The 16,657-nt window shown below is 44.7% G+C and overlaps 1 long non-coding RNA gene across 1 annotated transcript in view; it reads left to right on the top strand.

Moving 5' to 3' along the window:
• The window catches only part of LOC143818094 (uncharacterized), a 79,916-nt gene extending 63,498 nt beyond the window's left edge, over positions 1-16,418 (top strand). Inside the window, exon 3 of the long non-coding RNA XR_013224305.1 lies at positions 16,284-16,418. This is a non-coding gene — a long non-coding RNA (uncharacterized LOC143818094). The remainder of the gene's footprint in view (positions 1-16,283) is intronic.
• The last annotated feature ends 239 nt before the right edge of the window (positions 16,419-16,657 follow it).

Raw genomic sequence — 16,657 nt, 5'->3', positions numbered from 1 at the left:
GGCTTCTCATTCCTATCTTGGTATGCACGACCCCTTTATTCCCATCCTGGTATGCATGGCCAACTCCTCCCCATCCTTCTATGCATAGCCCCCTCATCCCTATCCTTCTATGCATGGCCCCCTCATCCCTATCCTTGTATGCTTGCCCCCTCATTCCTATCCTTCTATGCATAGCCCCCTTATCCCTGTCCTGGAATGTATGGCCCATAATCTCTATCCTGGTATGCATGGCCCATCATCTCTATCCTGGTATGCATGCCACCTCATTCCCATCCTGGTATGCATGGCCCTTTCATCACCATCCTGGTATGCTTGGCCTCCTTAACTCAATTTTGGTATGCATGGCCCCCTCATCCCTATCCTGGTATGCATGGTCTCCTCATCCCCATCCTGGTAAGCATGGCCTACTCATCCCTATCCTGGTATGCCTGGTCTCATGATCCCCATCCTGGTATGCATGGCCTCATCATCCTTATCCTTGTATGCATGGCTCCTCATTCCTATCCTGATATGCATGACCCCCTCATCCCATTCTTCTATGCATGGCCCCTTCATTACTATCCTGGCATGCATGCCCCCCTCATTCTCATCCTGGTATATATGACCCCTAAAGGAAAAATATTTAAAAAATCCTACTTACCTTTCCTGTGTTCCTTCACAGCGTTCTCTTCGATGCCAGCAGCTGATTTATGGTTGTAACCAGACACATCATGTGCTGCTTACAAGCAGAGGACAGCTGCCAGTATGCTCACTGGTCTCCATGCCAGGCCTATGTGTGTGGAGAGCAGTGAATATTCATTGCTCCTAAAAAGTGGGCACAGTAACCTCAGTCGCTGACTTACTGCAGCGGCGGGGTGATCACTTGTGCCCGCAACTAAAGGTAATGAATATTCACTGCTTTCCATGCCAATGACAGTGGAGAGCAGTGAATATTAATTTCCTTAAGAACTAATATTAATAATATATGGCCATTGTATTCTTTTGATCATGGTCATTTGGATGTTTTGGGTTGTCATTATGATTTAAAAAGAGAAAACACAGTAGTTTGACAATAAATGGCTTCACCTAACCACTAACCATGAGTGGAGAAAAAGCTTTGGTGTTATCATTCATATTCTCTGAAAAAAGGCCAAGAAAGCAAAAATTCTGCTGGGGTATGTAAACTTTTGCGCACAACTGTATATCTGGTGATATTTATCTGTTATATTACAACATTATTAAATCTTATATGAAGTTATTATTTGAAATATAGACACTGACGGTAGCTTTCATTTCCTGCATGCATGGTGCTATAAGGAATAGAGACGTTAATCTGGGGAACCAGGCGGGTACGTCTTTGGCCTGTGTTTTTTCAAATGCCAGGGCTGAATTTTAGTCCCAGTCCATCCCTGGCTTAAGGTACCGTCACATTTAGCGACGCTGCAGCGATCCAGACAATGATCCCGATCGCTGCAGCGTCGCTGTTTGGTCGCTGGAGAGCTGTCACACAGACAGCTCTCCAGCGACCAACGATGCCGAGGTCCCCGGGTAACCAGGGTAAACATCGGGTTACTAAGCGCAGGGCCGCGCTTAGTAACCCGATGTTTACCCTGGTTACCAGCATGAAAGTTAAAAAAACAAACACTACATACTTACCTTCCGCTGTCTGTCCCCCGGCATTCTGCTTCTCTGCACTGTGTAAGCACAGCGGCCGGAAAGCAGAGCGGTGACGTCACCGCTGTGCCCTGCTTTCCGGCTGGCACTTACACAGTGCAGAGAAGCAGAATGCCGGGGGACAGACAGCGGAAGGTAAGTATGTAGTGTTTGTTTTTTTTAACTTTTACGCTGGTAACCAAGGTAAATATCGGGTTACTAAGCGCGGCCCTGCGCTTAGTAACCCGATGTTTACCCTGGTTACCAGTGAAGACATCGCTGGATCGGTGTCACACACACACCGATCCAGCGATGTCTGCGGGAGATCCAGCGACGAAATAAGGTGCTGGCCTCCTAGCTCCGACCAAAGACATCACAGCAGGATCCAGATCGCTGCTGCGTGTCAAACACAACGATATCGCTATCCAGGACGCTGCAACGTCACGGATTGCTAGCGATATCGTTGTTAAGTTGTTCAGTGTGAAGGTACCTTTAAACTATACAACACAATGCAAAATAGCAGAGATCTCCAGCATGTACTTGCAATGATAATGTGAACTGATAAGACCCAGGTGCCTGCCTTTCACTCTCCCTCACATTAAATCTCTCCCTACGCTATCTCCACCCAACAAAGGACTAATATTAAAAGTGCTTTTTGGAAAAAAAATCTCCCTATATGATCTTTTCACTTTCCCTACGCTCACACTACATACTTCCTGCACTGTTTCTGGCTGCAATGTGCGCAAGATGGTACCGGCAGGGATTAAATATCCCCTATGACGCTGTAAGGCCAGCCAATCACAGTAATGAGACACCAAAGATGGCGCTGGCATTATTGTGATTGGCAAGCCAGCCCAGGATGTTTATTGGCTGCAAATAAATTGCCAAACATGCTTGGTGGGTCACTAGAATATACTGAGGCGAATACCAAATTATTTGCTGGGTAACTAATAGCCCAAATAGCATACTACTCGTGTGAATAATGAATAGTACCAAAAATATTCGCTCATTCCTAATAGTTACATAGGTTACAAAAGGACATAGGTCCATCAAGTTCAAACTTTCTCCACCAATTGTACGTTTTATCACTAATTTAACTGTTATTCATAATGTTATGTGTAGCAAGGAAAACATCCAACCCTTTTTTCATCTTAGCACTAATATCAGGAACGATGCATGTTTTTCTGGGGTGCCCCCTCTTTTTCTAGCGGTGGTATTGGCTAGGTATGTGTTCATTTAAGGATCATGCTTTAATTGACATTTAAGTTAAAAATCTACTTGCTTTCTTTTTTTTAATAAAAATGCTTATACATCACTTCCTCTCATTCTCAATTATATTTGGCATATGGCACATCCTTTCAAATCCTTCCAATATAGATTACAATATTTTTTGGACTATAAGGTGCACCTCTTTCCTCCTAAAATTTGAAGGAAAATGGGTGTGTGTGTGTTATAGTCAGGATGTACCTGTCTGGCTGTGGTGGGAGGTGGGGGAGCGGCAGCAGTGGAGCAGCGGGTCATGGGAGGCAGGAGCCTCATGTGCCCACTGCTAAAGAGAAATCAATATTCACTGCATTCCACGCCCATGGGCAGTGAATATTCATTTTTCTTTAATTTCGGACATGCTGTTTGTTGGAGCTGTCATCTTCATGCAGCTAACGGGCTTTCACGTGTGCCTGCTACTTAAGACAATGAATATTCACTGCTCTCCTCTCCTATAGGTTTGGAATGCAGTGAATATTCATTCCCTTTAGTAGTAGCACACGTGAACTCCTGGCAGCTGCAAGAAGCTGGCGGCTGTGTATAACACTGTGCTGACTGTTAAAGAGCAATGAATACTCACTGTCCACCACACGCATAGTCTCAGCATGGCAAGCAGTGAGTATTTCAGCAGCTGCCCTCAGCTTGTAAGCAGCGTATGACATTTCTGCCATGTGCTGCTTACAAGCATAAAGCAGCTGCTGACATTAGAACAAAACGCTGTGAGGGAGCACAGGAAGGTAAGTATAATGGTTTATGTTTTTTTCATTTTTTTGATGAGGGATGGGGATGGGGACCAATCATACCAGTTTAGCGATGGGGCCATGCATACCAGGATGGAGATGGGGGCCCTGCATACCAGGATAGGGATAGGGACCAATAATACCAGGATAAAGATGGGGCCATTCATACCAGGGCAGAGATGGGGTTCCTGCATACCAGGATAAAGATGGGGCAATGCATACCAGGACAGAGGTGGGGGCCATGCATACCAGGATGGGGATGAGGGGGCCATGCATAACAGAATGGCAACGGTGGTCTAATAATACCAGGATAAGGATGGGGCGATGTATACCAGGACAGATATGGGGGCCTTGCATGCAAGCATAGAGATGAGGGGGAAAATGGATGCCAGAGAAGGCATGCATACCAGGGTAGCGATGAGGGGGCAATACACACCATAATGGGGATGAGGGGACCATATATACCAAGATATGGGATATTAAGTGCAGAATTGACCACACTTTTTGCTTAATCTTTTTTCTTATTTCCTTCTTTAAATCCTAGGTGCATCTTATGGTACGATGCGTCTTATAGTCTGAAAAATGCGGTATACTCTTTCTTGAAATGTTTAGCAATTGGAGTGGTTGTGGATAATATATGCTCTTCTATGTTAATTTTTGCCATAATAGATTATTTTTTTCACCACTTAATAAAAAAGCAATAAAAGACTGATAATTATATGATTCTAAATAATCATGTTGCCAGATCATTCTAGCCACCTAATGTACACCATGCAAACAAAGCAAAAATTGCATTTTCATCATTTCCCTTAATCTGTATTTTTTGCCATATTTCAGCACAATGTATGTTTAAATGAGTAGTGTCATTCAAAACTACACCTTATGATGAAAAAACAAGCCCTCATATGGCTCTTTAAAAAGAGTAGAAAACAAAAGTTCAAGAATAAAAAAATAGTAAAAAGGGTTCTGTTATACAATTCACAAGAACTATACTGCAATTTAAAAAATGAAAGAGGATTTTAAAATGTTTCACTAATCAAGGCTATTGAAATATGTAGTCAGCTGTTTATTCAGTGTTTTTATATGTTTTCCTCTTTAAAACCACACTGGAAAGGATTTACATTGTAAATTCAAGAGACGACATGGGCAATACACATACTGATATATATTCAAAAGCCTTGCTGATCTTTCAAAGCTTGCATTGAAATCTGAAAAGATCTGTGGCTTCTTGAGACATCAAGAATAGGTTCACATATGTTTTAAGAAAGGTGCATCTTCAGTGTTGAAACACCTAAGCAGAATCTCAAGGGGGCCTTTAACGTCAAAGCAAAATCTAAGCCTATAAAATTCAAGTTACTAAATAATGCATTTTAGATTTCTTTAACTTTTTATAAAGCTGCAATTAATCAATCAGCCGAATATTTTTGAAAACTTTAAACCTGATCAAAATGACAAATATAATCACCAAACAAACACATAAAAAAGTGTTTAAAAGGTCATAAATTAAAATATGAATATGGCACAAATAAAGCAAGATGAAAAACACAATTTCAAAAGATTTGTGGAAAAATTAAAATTCAGGCATAGATAAAACAGCGCAAAGGAAAACTGCAGTAAAAAGTTTGTGAATTTTTGAAAAGTTGCAATTGATTAATTAAATAAAAACATCTGGAAATCCCATGCTCTACCCACAAATGACAAAATAATAAATGCAAAACAGATGAACACATGTGACATAGACATTTAAAAAGGTGAAGATTAAAAGAAGATTAGGGAGTAAATAAAAATCAGGAAAAAAACATCAAAAACTAGACAAAAGGAGTGCATATTATTTAATTGTGGCCCTTCGCTTACATTCTATTGCAACTCAACATCTAAGTGAACCAATGTGTATAAAATTATATTTGCAATCTATATATATAATCGTCTAAGGGGTACTTCCGTCTGTTTTTCTGTCTGTCATGGAAATCCCGCGTCACTGATTGACCAGTCAGCAACGGGCACAGTCCGGCCGCGAATGCGCCCCTTCCTACTCTCTGTCAGTGCCCCCTCCAGTCAGCGCTCACACAGGGTTAATGGCTGCGTTACACCGCGTTATGCCACGGTGTAACGCAGTCTGTTATTGCTGCTATTACCCCTGTGTGACCAACTTTTTACTATTGATGCTGCCTATGCAGAATCAATAGTAAAAAGACCTAATGTTAAAAATAATTAAAAAATAAGAAATCATTATATACTCACCTACCGGCGCCTTTCTCGCTCCTTGCGATGCTCCGGGCCATGCATTGCGGTCTTGCGAGATGATGACGTAGCGGTCTCGCGAGACCGCTATGTCATCATTTTGCGAGACTGCAATGCATTCTTGGGACCGGAGCGTCGCGAGTAGCATCGCTAAACGCCTCACCTGGATCCGGGGGCCGCTTGAAGGTGAGTATATAGCTATTTTTTATTTTAATTCTTTTTTTAACAGGGATATGGTGCCCACATTGCTATATACTACGTGGGCTGTGTTATATACTACGTGGGCTGTGCTATATACTGCGTGGGCTGTGTTATATACTGCGTGGACTGTGTTATATACTACGTCTCTGTGCTATATATTACGTGGGCTGTGCTGTATACTATATCGCTGTGCTATATGCTACGTGGGCTGTGTTATATACTGCATGAGCTGTGTCATATACTGTATCTCGGTGCTATATACTACGTGGGCTGTGCAATATATTGCATGGTTGGGCAATATACTACGTGGCTGTGTTATATACTGTGTGAGCTATGCTATATACTACGTAGCTGTGCAATATATTACGTGGCTGTGTTATACACTATGTAGCTGTGCAATATACATGGCTGGGCAACGTACTACGTGGCTGTGTTATATACTATGTGAGCTGTGCTATATACTACGTAGCTGTGCAATATATTATGTGGCTGGGCAATATACTATGTGGCTGTGTTATACACTATATAGCTGTGCAATATACATGGTTGGGCAATATACTATGTGGCTATGCTATATACTATGGCTATGTTATAAACTGCGTCTCTGTGCTATATACTATGTGGGCTGTGCAATATATTACATGGCTGGGCAATATACTACGTGGCCGTGTTATATACTGCGTGAGCTGTGCTATATACTACATGGGCTGTGCTATATACTATGTGGCTGTGTTATATACTACGTGGGCTGTGTTATATACTGCGTGAACTGTGCTATATACTGCGTGGCTCTGCTATATACTATGTGGCTGTGTTATATACTACGTGGTCTGTGTTATATACTACATGGGCTGTGCTATATACTGCTTTGGCTGTGCTTTATACTACGTGGGCTGTGTTATACACTGCGTGGGTTGTGCCATGTACTGCATGGGCTGTGTTATACACTGCATGGGTTGTGCTATTTACTGTATGGGCTGTGTTATACACTGCATGGGTTGTGTTATACACTGTGTGGGTTGTGCTATATACTGCGTGAGCTGTTTTATACACTGCGTGGGCTGTGTTATACACTGCGTGGGCTGTGTTATATACTACGTGGGCTGTGTTATACACTGCCTGGGCTGTGCTATATACTACATGGGCTGTGTTATACACTGCGTGGGCTGTGCTATATACTACGTGGCTGTGTTATATACTACGTGGCTGTGTTATATACTGCATGATCTGTGCTGTATACTATATTGCTGTGCAATATACATGGCTGGCAATATACTACGTGTCTGTTATATACTACGTGGCTGTTATATACTACGTGGCTGTGTTATATACTACATGGACTGTGTTATATACTATGTGGGCTGTGCTATATACTGTGTGGGCTGTGTTATACCCTGCGTGGGCTGTGCTACATACTACGTGGGCTGTTGTACACTGCGTGGGCTGTGTTATATACTTATATACTACGTGGGCTGTGCTATATACTACATGGACTGTGTTATACACTGCGTGGGCTGTGCTAAATACTACGTGGGCTGTGTTATACACTGCATGGGCTGTGCTATATACTGCGTGGGCTGTGCTATATACTGCATGGCTGTGCTATATACTGCGTGGCTGTGCTATATACTATGTGGCTGTGCTATATACTATGTGGCTGTGCTATATACTATGTGGCTGTGCTATATACTACGTGGCTGTGCTATATGTTACGTGGCTGTGTTATATGCTATGTGGCTTTGCTATATGCTATGTGGCTGTGCTATATGCTACGTGGGCTGTGCTATATGCTACATGGGCTGTGCTATATGCTACATGGGCTGTGCTATATGCTACATGGGCTGTGCTATATGCTACATGGGCTGTGTTATATACTACGTGACCTGTGCTATACACTATGTGACCTGTGCTATATGCTACGTGGCTGTGCTATATGCTACATGGGCTGTGTTATATGCTATGTGGGATGTTTTATATGCTACTTGGCTGTGGTATATTTCTGTGTTGTATCTGTGCATCATGAATCGTGTTATGTGTTAAAGAGGGAGGCCCACTGAGACTCTTTCGCCCGGGGCCCTCAAAAACCTGGAGATGGCCCTGGCTTCACTGATTGGTCACGCCCGGCTGGCCGCGAACAATCAGTGACAGGCGCAGTCCAGCCGCGAATTGGCACGTAATTTGAACCACGCTTCGCTAATTGGTCGAGCCCGGACTGCCGAATCCTGTGTATAAATTTCATTATTCTGAAAACTTCATAAATAAACTACATACATATTCTAGAATACCCGATGTGTTAGAATCAGGCCACCATCTAGTTCTTTATAAATAGTTTCCTGCAGCGTATTGTACACTGGATCCCCAACAAATCATAGGAGTAAACCCACAATTTTTTAGACATTTACAATATGTCATATTCACACAATATCAGCAATTATTGCATTAATGATAGTGGTGTGCTTTAAGAGTAATGTAGAAATAATCCATGTAGGGTTGAGCGACTTTTACTTTTTTGGGGTCGAGTCGGGTTTTGCGAAACCCGACTTTGTCAAAAGTCGAGTCGAGTGAAGTCGGCCGATTATCACGAAAAGTCGGGGATCGACCGAAACATGAAACCCAATGCAAGTCAATGGGGAAGCATAGTCGGCAGTGAGTGGAGGCCAGGAAAACACCTACAGTGCCCATTTTAATGGCAAAAACATCCATTCTTGTTACTGAAGCTTGTCAAAAAATAATTTACTTTATAAAAAGTTAGGCATTGGAAATTGGGGGTCATTTGGCTAAAGTTGTGGGGGGTAGGGCTAGTTAAAGTTTTTAGTGGGCCCAGGAAACGTGGACGGCGGTGGAGCAGGGAGAGGTAAGAATTTCAATGTTGCAAGTGCTGTGATCCTGAGCAAGCAAGGGGAGCCCACTCGTTCGCATTGGCACTGGCACAGGGCCCCTCACAGTACGGCGGTGTTTGCACGGCGGGGGCGCCTCCCACCGGCAGCGACACTTTTGCGTACTATGAGGGGCCCTGTGCCAGTGACGTCGCCAACGAGTATGCCCCCCCACCTGATGAAGGAACCTGCACTTTCACCTGCACCTTCCTCTTTGTTCCCGTGTAAGGTGGTATAGTATGCGGGAAGAGGAACCTGACTTTCTGCAGGGTCAGATTCTGGCTGTGTAGAGTGCAAGGGGAATGTAGTGGTCTGGGTCAATGTACCAGCAGACTCATCTAGCAGTGGCTGGGCAATGGGCAGGATGAGGAGGAAACACAGATCTAGGCCCAAATAATAAAGTGGGCTAAATGCAGTTCAAAATTGGTAACAGGACTAACCAGGCAGCATTGCTTTGTTCAGTGGAGGACAACTGTAATGAGAGGCTGACACAGTGAGTAGGGCCAAATAAGTAACTAGGCTAAATGCAGTTCTAAATTGGTAACAGTAGGAAACAGGTGGCACTGCTTTGTTCAGAGGAGGAGAACACCAAGCAGCGGCAGACACCGTTACTAGGCCTCAACCAAACTAGTAGGCCAACTGCAGTGTTACATTAACAACTACCTAATGAGAGCCTGAAGGTTGAAGGTCAAGAAAAACAAACAGGAGGAAACCCAGGAGTGGCAGACACCGTTAGAAGTCCCCAACCAAACTAGTAGGCCTGATGCAGTGTTATCTAAACAACTACTTAATGAGAGCCTGAAGGTTGAAGCTCAGACAAGGAAACCTGGAGGAGAACACCAAGGAGCAGCAGACACCGTTACTAGGCCCCAACCAAAGTAGTAGGGCAACTGCTGTCTTATATAAACAACTACTTAATGAGAGCCTGAAGGTTGAAGCTCAGACAAGGGAACCTGGAGGAGAACACCAAGGAGCGGCAGACACCGTTACTAGGCCCCAACCAAAGTAGTAGGGCAACTGCAGTGTTACATTCAAAAATACTTAATGAGATCCTGAAGGTTGAAGCTCAGACAAGGAAACCTGGAGGAGAACACCAAGGAGCGGCAGACACTGTTACTAGGCCCCAACCAAAGTAGTAGGGCAACTGCTGTCTTATATAAACAACTACTTAATGAGAGCCTGAAGGTTGAAGCTCAGACAAGGGAACCTGGAGGAGAACACCAAGGAGGAGGAGAACACCAAGGAGCGGCAGACACCGTTACTAGGCCCCAACCAAAGTAGTAGGGCAACTGCAGTGTTACATTAAAAAAATACTTAATGCGAGCCTGAAGGTTGAAGCTCAGCTTTTTCAGTGGAGGACAGCGTGATTGAGTGGCGCAGACAGACAAAGGTAGTATGTGTTAACTAAAAAAGTGGTCTCGATGCATTTTTAAATTTGTTACAGGGGTACACAGGCAGCATTGGTGTGGTCAGCGGAGGCCAATTGGAAGGAGGGACCGCAGACAGACTTCCTAGGCGTAAAATAATAAAATAGGCTCTATGCAGCTTCCATTATGTGGCAGGGGTACACAGGCAGCATTGGTGTGGTCAGCAGAGGCCAATTGGAAGGAGGGACCGCAGACAGACTTCCTAGGCCTCAAATAATAAAATAGGCTCTATGCAGCTTCCATTATGTGGCAGGGGTACACAGGCAGCATTGGTGTGGTCAGCGGAGGCCAATTGGAAGGAGGGACCACAGACAGACTTCCTAGGCCTAAAATAATAAAATAGGCTCTATGCAGCTTCCATTATGTGGCAGGGGTACACAGGCAGCATTGGTGTGGTCAGCGGAGGCCAATTGGAAGGAGGGACCGCAGACAGACTTCCTAGGCCCAAAATAATAAAATAGGCTCTATGCAGCTTCCATTATGTGACAGGGGTACACAGGCAGCATTGGTGTGGTCAGCGGAGGCCAATTGGAAGGAGGGACCTCAGACAGACTTCCTAGGCCCAAAATACTAAAATAAGCTCTATGCAGCTAAAATTTCGCTACAGGGTTACACAGGCAGCATTGGTGTGGTCAGCGGAGGACAATTGGAAGGAGTGTCTGACACAGTAAGTACTCCGAGTCCCAAAAACTAAATTGATGTTAATGTATCCCAAAAAAAAACAAAACCAAAAAAAAAAAAAAAAAAAGGTGGCATACTTAGGTACAGGGGTGTGCTCCTATGCTGACTTTCAGACATTGTAATTTGGCGCAAAGTATTTACTGGTGTAAATGTAGTACAGAGCCCCTGACTATTTTAACTAGAATCATACATGTCAACAAATTGTTATTGTCAGTGCCAGGCATTGAAGGATTTCAGCGCATAGACTAAACAGTGGTGGAGCAGCAACAGATAATTTTGCAAGTGGTAGAGCACTGTTTGCCCTGGGGGGGACACTCTCTCCTGGCCGGCGGTACAAGCCCAGGGCCCCTCATGTTACAACGGTGTGTCTGATGTTGGGTGCGCGCCACCACCGCCAGAGACACTTCATTGTACTATGAGGGACCCAGTGCCAGTGCCGTCAACCAAAAGTGGGCACACCCATCTCTTCAGACAAACGGCACTCTGACGGTCCCGTGGGGGAAATTAGGCCATTTAGGGAGGTGTAAACATGTTGTATGCTGGACAAACAGCAGCTGCAAATTAAGAGATTGGAACAGTCAGTAACACCAGTCCCAAAGCAAGACCTTTTTACAGGATAGCTAGGTGTCAGCCGGGAAAGGTGGGGCAAAATAATTTGAAATCCATGAGTGGTTCATTTTCATGACGGTTAGATCATCAACATTTTGGGTAGCCAGACGAGTCCTTTTTTCTGTCAGTATTGAACCAGCAGCACTGAGTACTCTTTCTGATAGCACACTAGCTGCTGGGCAAGCAAGATCCTGCAATGCATATTCGGCCAACTCAGGCCAGGTGTCTATTTTGGATGCCCAGTAATCAAAGGGGAATGACGGTTGAGGGAGAACATCAGTAATGGAGGAAAAATAGTTAGTAACAATACTGGACAAATGTTGTCTCCTGTCACTTTGAATGGATGCTGCTGTACCTGTCGTGTCTGCGGTCATTGCGAAATCACTCCACAACCTGGTCAGAAAACCCCTCTGTCCTATGCCACTTCTGATTTGTGCACCTCTAACATCTCTGCCCTGTTGCCCCCTGCAGCTCGTGTGAGAACCATCACCGGCGCTGTGTGCTGGGAATGCCTCAATCAAACGGTCTACAAGAGTAGCTTGTTTGGTTGCCAATATCTGTTCGAGGTTCTCATGTGGCATGATATTTTGCAATTTGCATTTATAGCGAGGATCAAGGAGGCAGGCCAACCAGTAATCGTCATCGGTCATCAATTTTATAATGCGTGGGTCCCTTTTGAGGATACGCAAGGCATAATCCGCCATGTGGGCCAATGTTCCAGTTGTCAAGTCAGTGCATATGCTGGGTTGAGGAGCACTTTCTGGCAAATCAACGTCACTTGTCTCCCTCAAAAACCCTGAACCCGGCCTTGCACCGCCAGCAGTTTCTATTGCCCCCTGAGAAGCTTCCTCATCCAAAAAATACTCATCCCCATCATCCTCCATGTCCTCCTTCTCTTCGCCCGCCACCTCGTCCTGTAGACTTCCCTGAACAGACAATGGCTGACTGTCATCAAGGCTTCCCTCGTCCTCGGCTGCAGACGGCTGCTCCTTTATGAGCGTCAAACTTTGCATCAGCAGACGCATTAGGGCGATGCTCATGCTTATTATGGTGTTGTCTGCACTAACCAGCCATGTGCATTCCTCAAAACACTGAAGGACTTGACACAGGTCTTGGAGCTTCGACCACTGCACAGCTGACAAGTCCATGTCTGCCATCCAACTGCCTGCCCGTGTATGTGTATCCTCCCAAAAATACATAACAGCACGCCTCTGTTCGCACAGTCTATGAAGCATGTGCAGTGTGGAGTTCCACCTTGTTGAAACGTCGATGATTAGGCGATGCTGGGGAAGGTTCAAAGACCGCTGATGGTTCTGCATATGGCTGGAGTGTACAGGCGAACGGCGGATGTGAGAGCAAAGTCTGCGCACTTTCAGCAGCAGGTCGGGTAACCCCGGATAACTTTTCAGGAAGCACTGCACCACCAGGTTTAAGGTGTGAGCCAGGCAAGGAATGTGTTTCAGTTGTGAAAGGGCTATGGCAGCCATAAAATTCCTTCCGTTATTACTCACTACCTTGCCTGCCTCAAGATGTACAGTGCCCAGCCATGACTGAGTTTCTTGCTGCAAGATCTCAGACAGAACTTCCGCGGTGTGTCTGTTGTCACCCAAACACTTCATTGCCAATACAGCCTGCTGACACTTTCCACTAGCTGTTCCATAATTGGACACCTCGTGTGCAACAGTGGCAGCTGCGGATGGAGTGGTCGTGCGACTGCGGTCTGTGGACAAGCTCTCGCTTCTGCTGGAGGACGAGGAGGAGGAGGGGTGACGAAGCCTACAGCCAACTGTTTCCTAGACCGTGGGCTAGGCAGAACTGTCCCAATATTACTGTCCCCTGTGGACCCTGCATCCACCACATTAACCCAGTGTGCCGTGATGGAGACATAACGCCCCTGGCCATGCCTACTGGTCCATGCATCTGTTGTCAGGTGCACCTTTCTACTCACAGATTGCCTGAGCGCATGGACAATGTGGTCTTTAACATGCTGTTGGAGGGCTGGGATGGCTTTTCTAGAAAAGAAGTGTCGACTGGGTAGCTCGTAGCGTGGTACAGCCTAGTCCATCAGGACTTTGAAAGCTTTGCCTTCAACTAACCGGTAGGGCATCATCTCTAACGAGATTAGTCTAGCAATGTGGGCGTTCAAACCCTGTGTACGCGGATGCGAGGATGAGTACTTCCTTTTCCTAACGAGAGTCTCATGTAGGGTGAGCTGGACTGGAGAGCTGCATAGGGTGGAACTAGCCGTGGTGCCGGTGGACATGGGTGACTGAGAGAGGGTTGGTGATGGTATTCTTGCTGTTGCCCTACATACAGTTTTTCCTACCATGAACCTGGTGATTCCCTGACTGCTTTGGCCTTACGACGAAACTGCCACATTACCTGCAGGTGTTGTGGTAAACGGTGGGCTTACAGTGAGGGAAGGGATGTCGCGTTGCTGACTAGCTTATTTGTGAGAGGGTGCTACAACGTTAAGGGACGTTTGGTAGTTTGTCCAGGCTTGCAAGTGCATGGTGGTTAAATGTCTACGCATGCAACTTGTATTAAAATTTTTAACATTCTGTCCTCTGCTGAAGGTCCTTGAGCATTTCTTACAGATGACTTTGCGCTGATCATTGGGATCTTGGTTAAAAAATTTCCAGACTGCACTCTTCCTACTATTGGATACCTTTTCAGGCATTGCACACTGAGCAACTTTAACCAGATGGCCATGCTGACCTACAACTGCTTTTGATTTTGCCACACATTTTTGGCCAGATACGGGCCTGCCAGATGGAACCTGTTGCGATGTTGATGCCTGCTGCGGCTCCTCCTCCTCCGCTTCAGAGCTACTGCAGCCTGCACCTTTTTTCCCCAATGGCTGCTAATTGGGGTCTACAACTGGGTCATCTATGACCTCCTCTTCTATGTCCTGTGCACCTTCTTCTGGGTTACCGTGTACGCCGGTGCTATAGCGTTCGTGACGGGGCTCCATAGTCTCATTGGGGTCTGATTCTGGATCAGTACACTGCGAGGGCAATGTTCTGATCTGAGTCAAAGGAACAGCATAATAATAATAATAATAATAATAATAATAATAATAATAATAAAAGAAAGACAGATGCCACACACAGGACTGGCACTGATGCAGATTTGCCAATCTTAATCTTCCACTTTTTTTTTCTGGGAGAATTGTGAAGAAATCAGGCCCACAGTTATACAGTAGGTTTTGTGTGGCAGAAAAACAAAGACAGATGCCACACACAGGACTGGCACTGATGCAGATTTGCCAATCTAAATCTCCCACTTGTTTTATTTTTGCTGGGAGAATTGTGAAGAAATCAGGCACACTGTTATACAGTAGGTTTTCTGTGGCTGAAAAACAAAGACAGATGCCACACACAGGACTGGCACTGATGCAGATTTGCCAATCTTAATCTGCCCCTTTTTTTTTCAGGGAGACTAGTGAATAAATCTGGGCCACTGTATTATATTTTCTGTGGCAGAAAGTGGCTTGAAGAGATATAGCAAAAAAAAACAAAAAACTGTACTACAATTACTATCTCCCTACAGTAATCTCAGAAAAGTATGGCAGCCAGCAATAAAAAGGACTGCAGCACACAAAAGTCAAAAGTGTGGACAAACAAACAAGATAGCTGTGCAGAAAGGAAGGAGCAACAGGATTTGTGCTTTGAAAAAAGCAGTTGGTTTGCACAGCGGGGTACACACAGCAATGCAGCTATCAGGGAGCCTTATAACCTACAGAGCTGTTGCACAGAAATTGAGCCTCCACTGTCCCTGCAAAGAAAAGGTGGTGTTGGACAGTGGAAATCGCTACAGCACAAGCGGTTTTGGGGTTAATTTACCCTGCCTAACACTATCCCTGCTTCTGACGAAGCGGCAGCATCCTCTCCCTAAGCTCAGATCAGCAGCAGTAAGATGGCGGTTGGCGGGAACGCCCCTTTATAGCCCCTGTGACGCCGCAGAAAGCAAGCCAATCACTGCCATGCCCTTCTCTAAGATGGTGGGGACCAGGACCTATGTCATCACGCTGCCCACACTCTGCGTGCTCCTTCATTGGCTGAGAAATGGCGCTTTAAGCATCATAGGAAATGCAACTTTGGCACGAAGATCGTGTACCGCATATCCGATCCCACGCTGGGATCGGATCGGGTTTCATGAAACCCGACTTTGCCAAAAGTCGGCGACTTATGAAAATGACCGATCCGTTTCACTCAACCCTAAATCCATGTCTATGATGAGGAATATCTTGTTAATGAATGCTAACTCATTGTTAGGCCGGAGACACACTGGTGCGAGATACGGCCGAGTCTCGCTCGGAGCGGAGCGTGCAGCTCCATGTATTGCTATGCAGCTGCACGCTCCGCTCCGGAGTGCAGGTGCCACAGCTTGCTTTTAACCAGCGAGATTCGGCCGTATCTCGCACCAGTGTGTCTCCGGCCTTACTAGTAAGAAAGCAGAAGGATGGATTGTATGTGTTATTTTCATTAAAAATAATGCTCCTGGAACATTCACAAATGTGAAATATCAGTATATTATTCATAATAGAGGCTATTGTCTAGATTTGTCCTTTTGCTCTGACCTGAAAATTGATTGTGGTAATGTTTTCACAGGAAAATAATCAAAAATTACAAGTCATAATCACAGACTGGTAATGAGAAGAAAAGCTGATGAGGAAAAACAAACACTAAATCTCAATGAAATACAGAAAAAGAAAATAACATGGAAAAATTGAAGGTGTGAAGCAGTAAGACTATTCAAATAAGAGATTAAATGGTATTAATTATTAAATTACTATTAAATGAGTTTATAATGAATGTTTATGATTATTTCTTTTGTATTATTGAAACAGTCTGTGTTAGACATTGTTATGTCAGTTATTTTTTAAAGTTTTTGAAAAGTAAAATGAAAGAATATTTAAACAAAACTCAACTATTTGGTCTAGATTGAGAAAAACAGATCCTTGGACATTCAAATGCCAGACATC

The sequence above is a fragment of the Ranitomeya variabilis genome, chromosome 3, assembly GCF_051348905.1.
Source record: "Ranitomeya variabilis isolate aRanVar5 chromosome 3, aRanVar5.hap1, whole genome shotgun sequence".
In the NCBI taxonomy this organism is placed as follows: domain Eukaryota; kingdom Metazoa; phylum Chordata; class Amphibia; order Anura; family Dendrobatidae; genus Ranitomeya; species Ranitomeya variabilis.
Note: the sequence above shows the minus strand (reverse complement) of the source record. Positions and strands in the feature narration are given on the sequence as shown.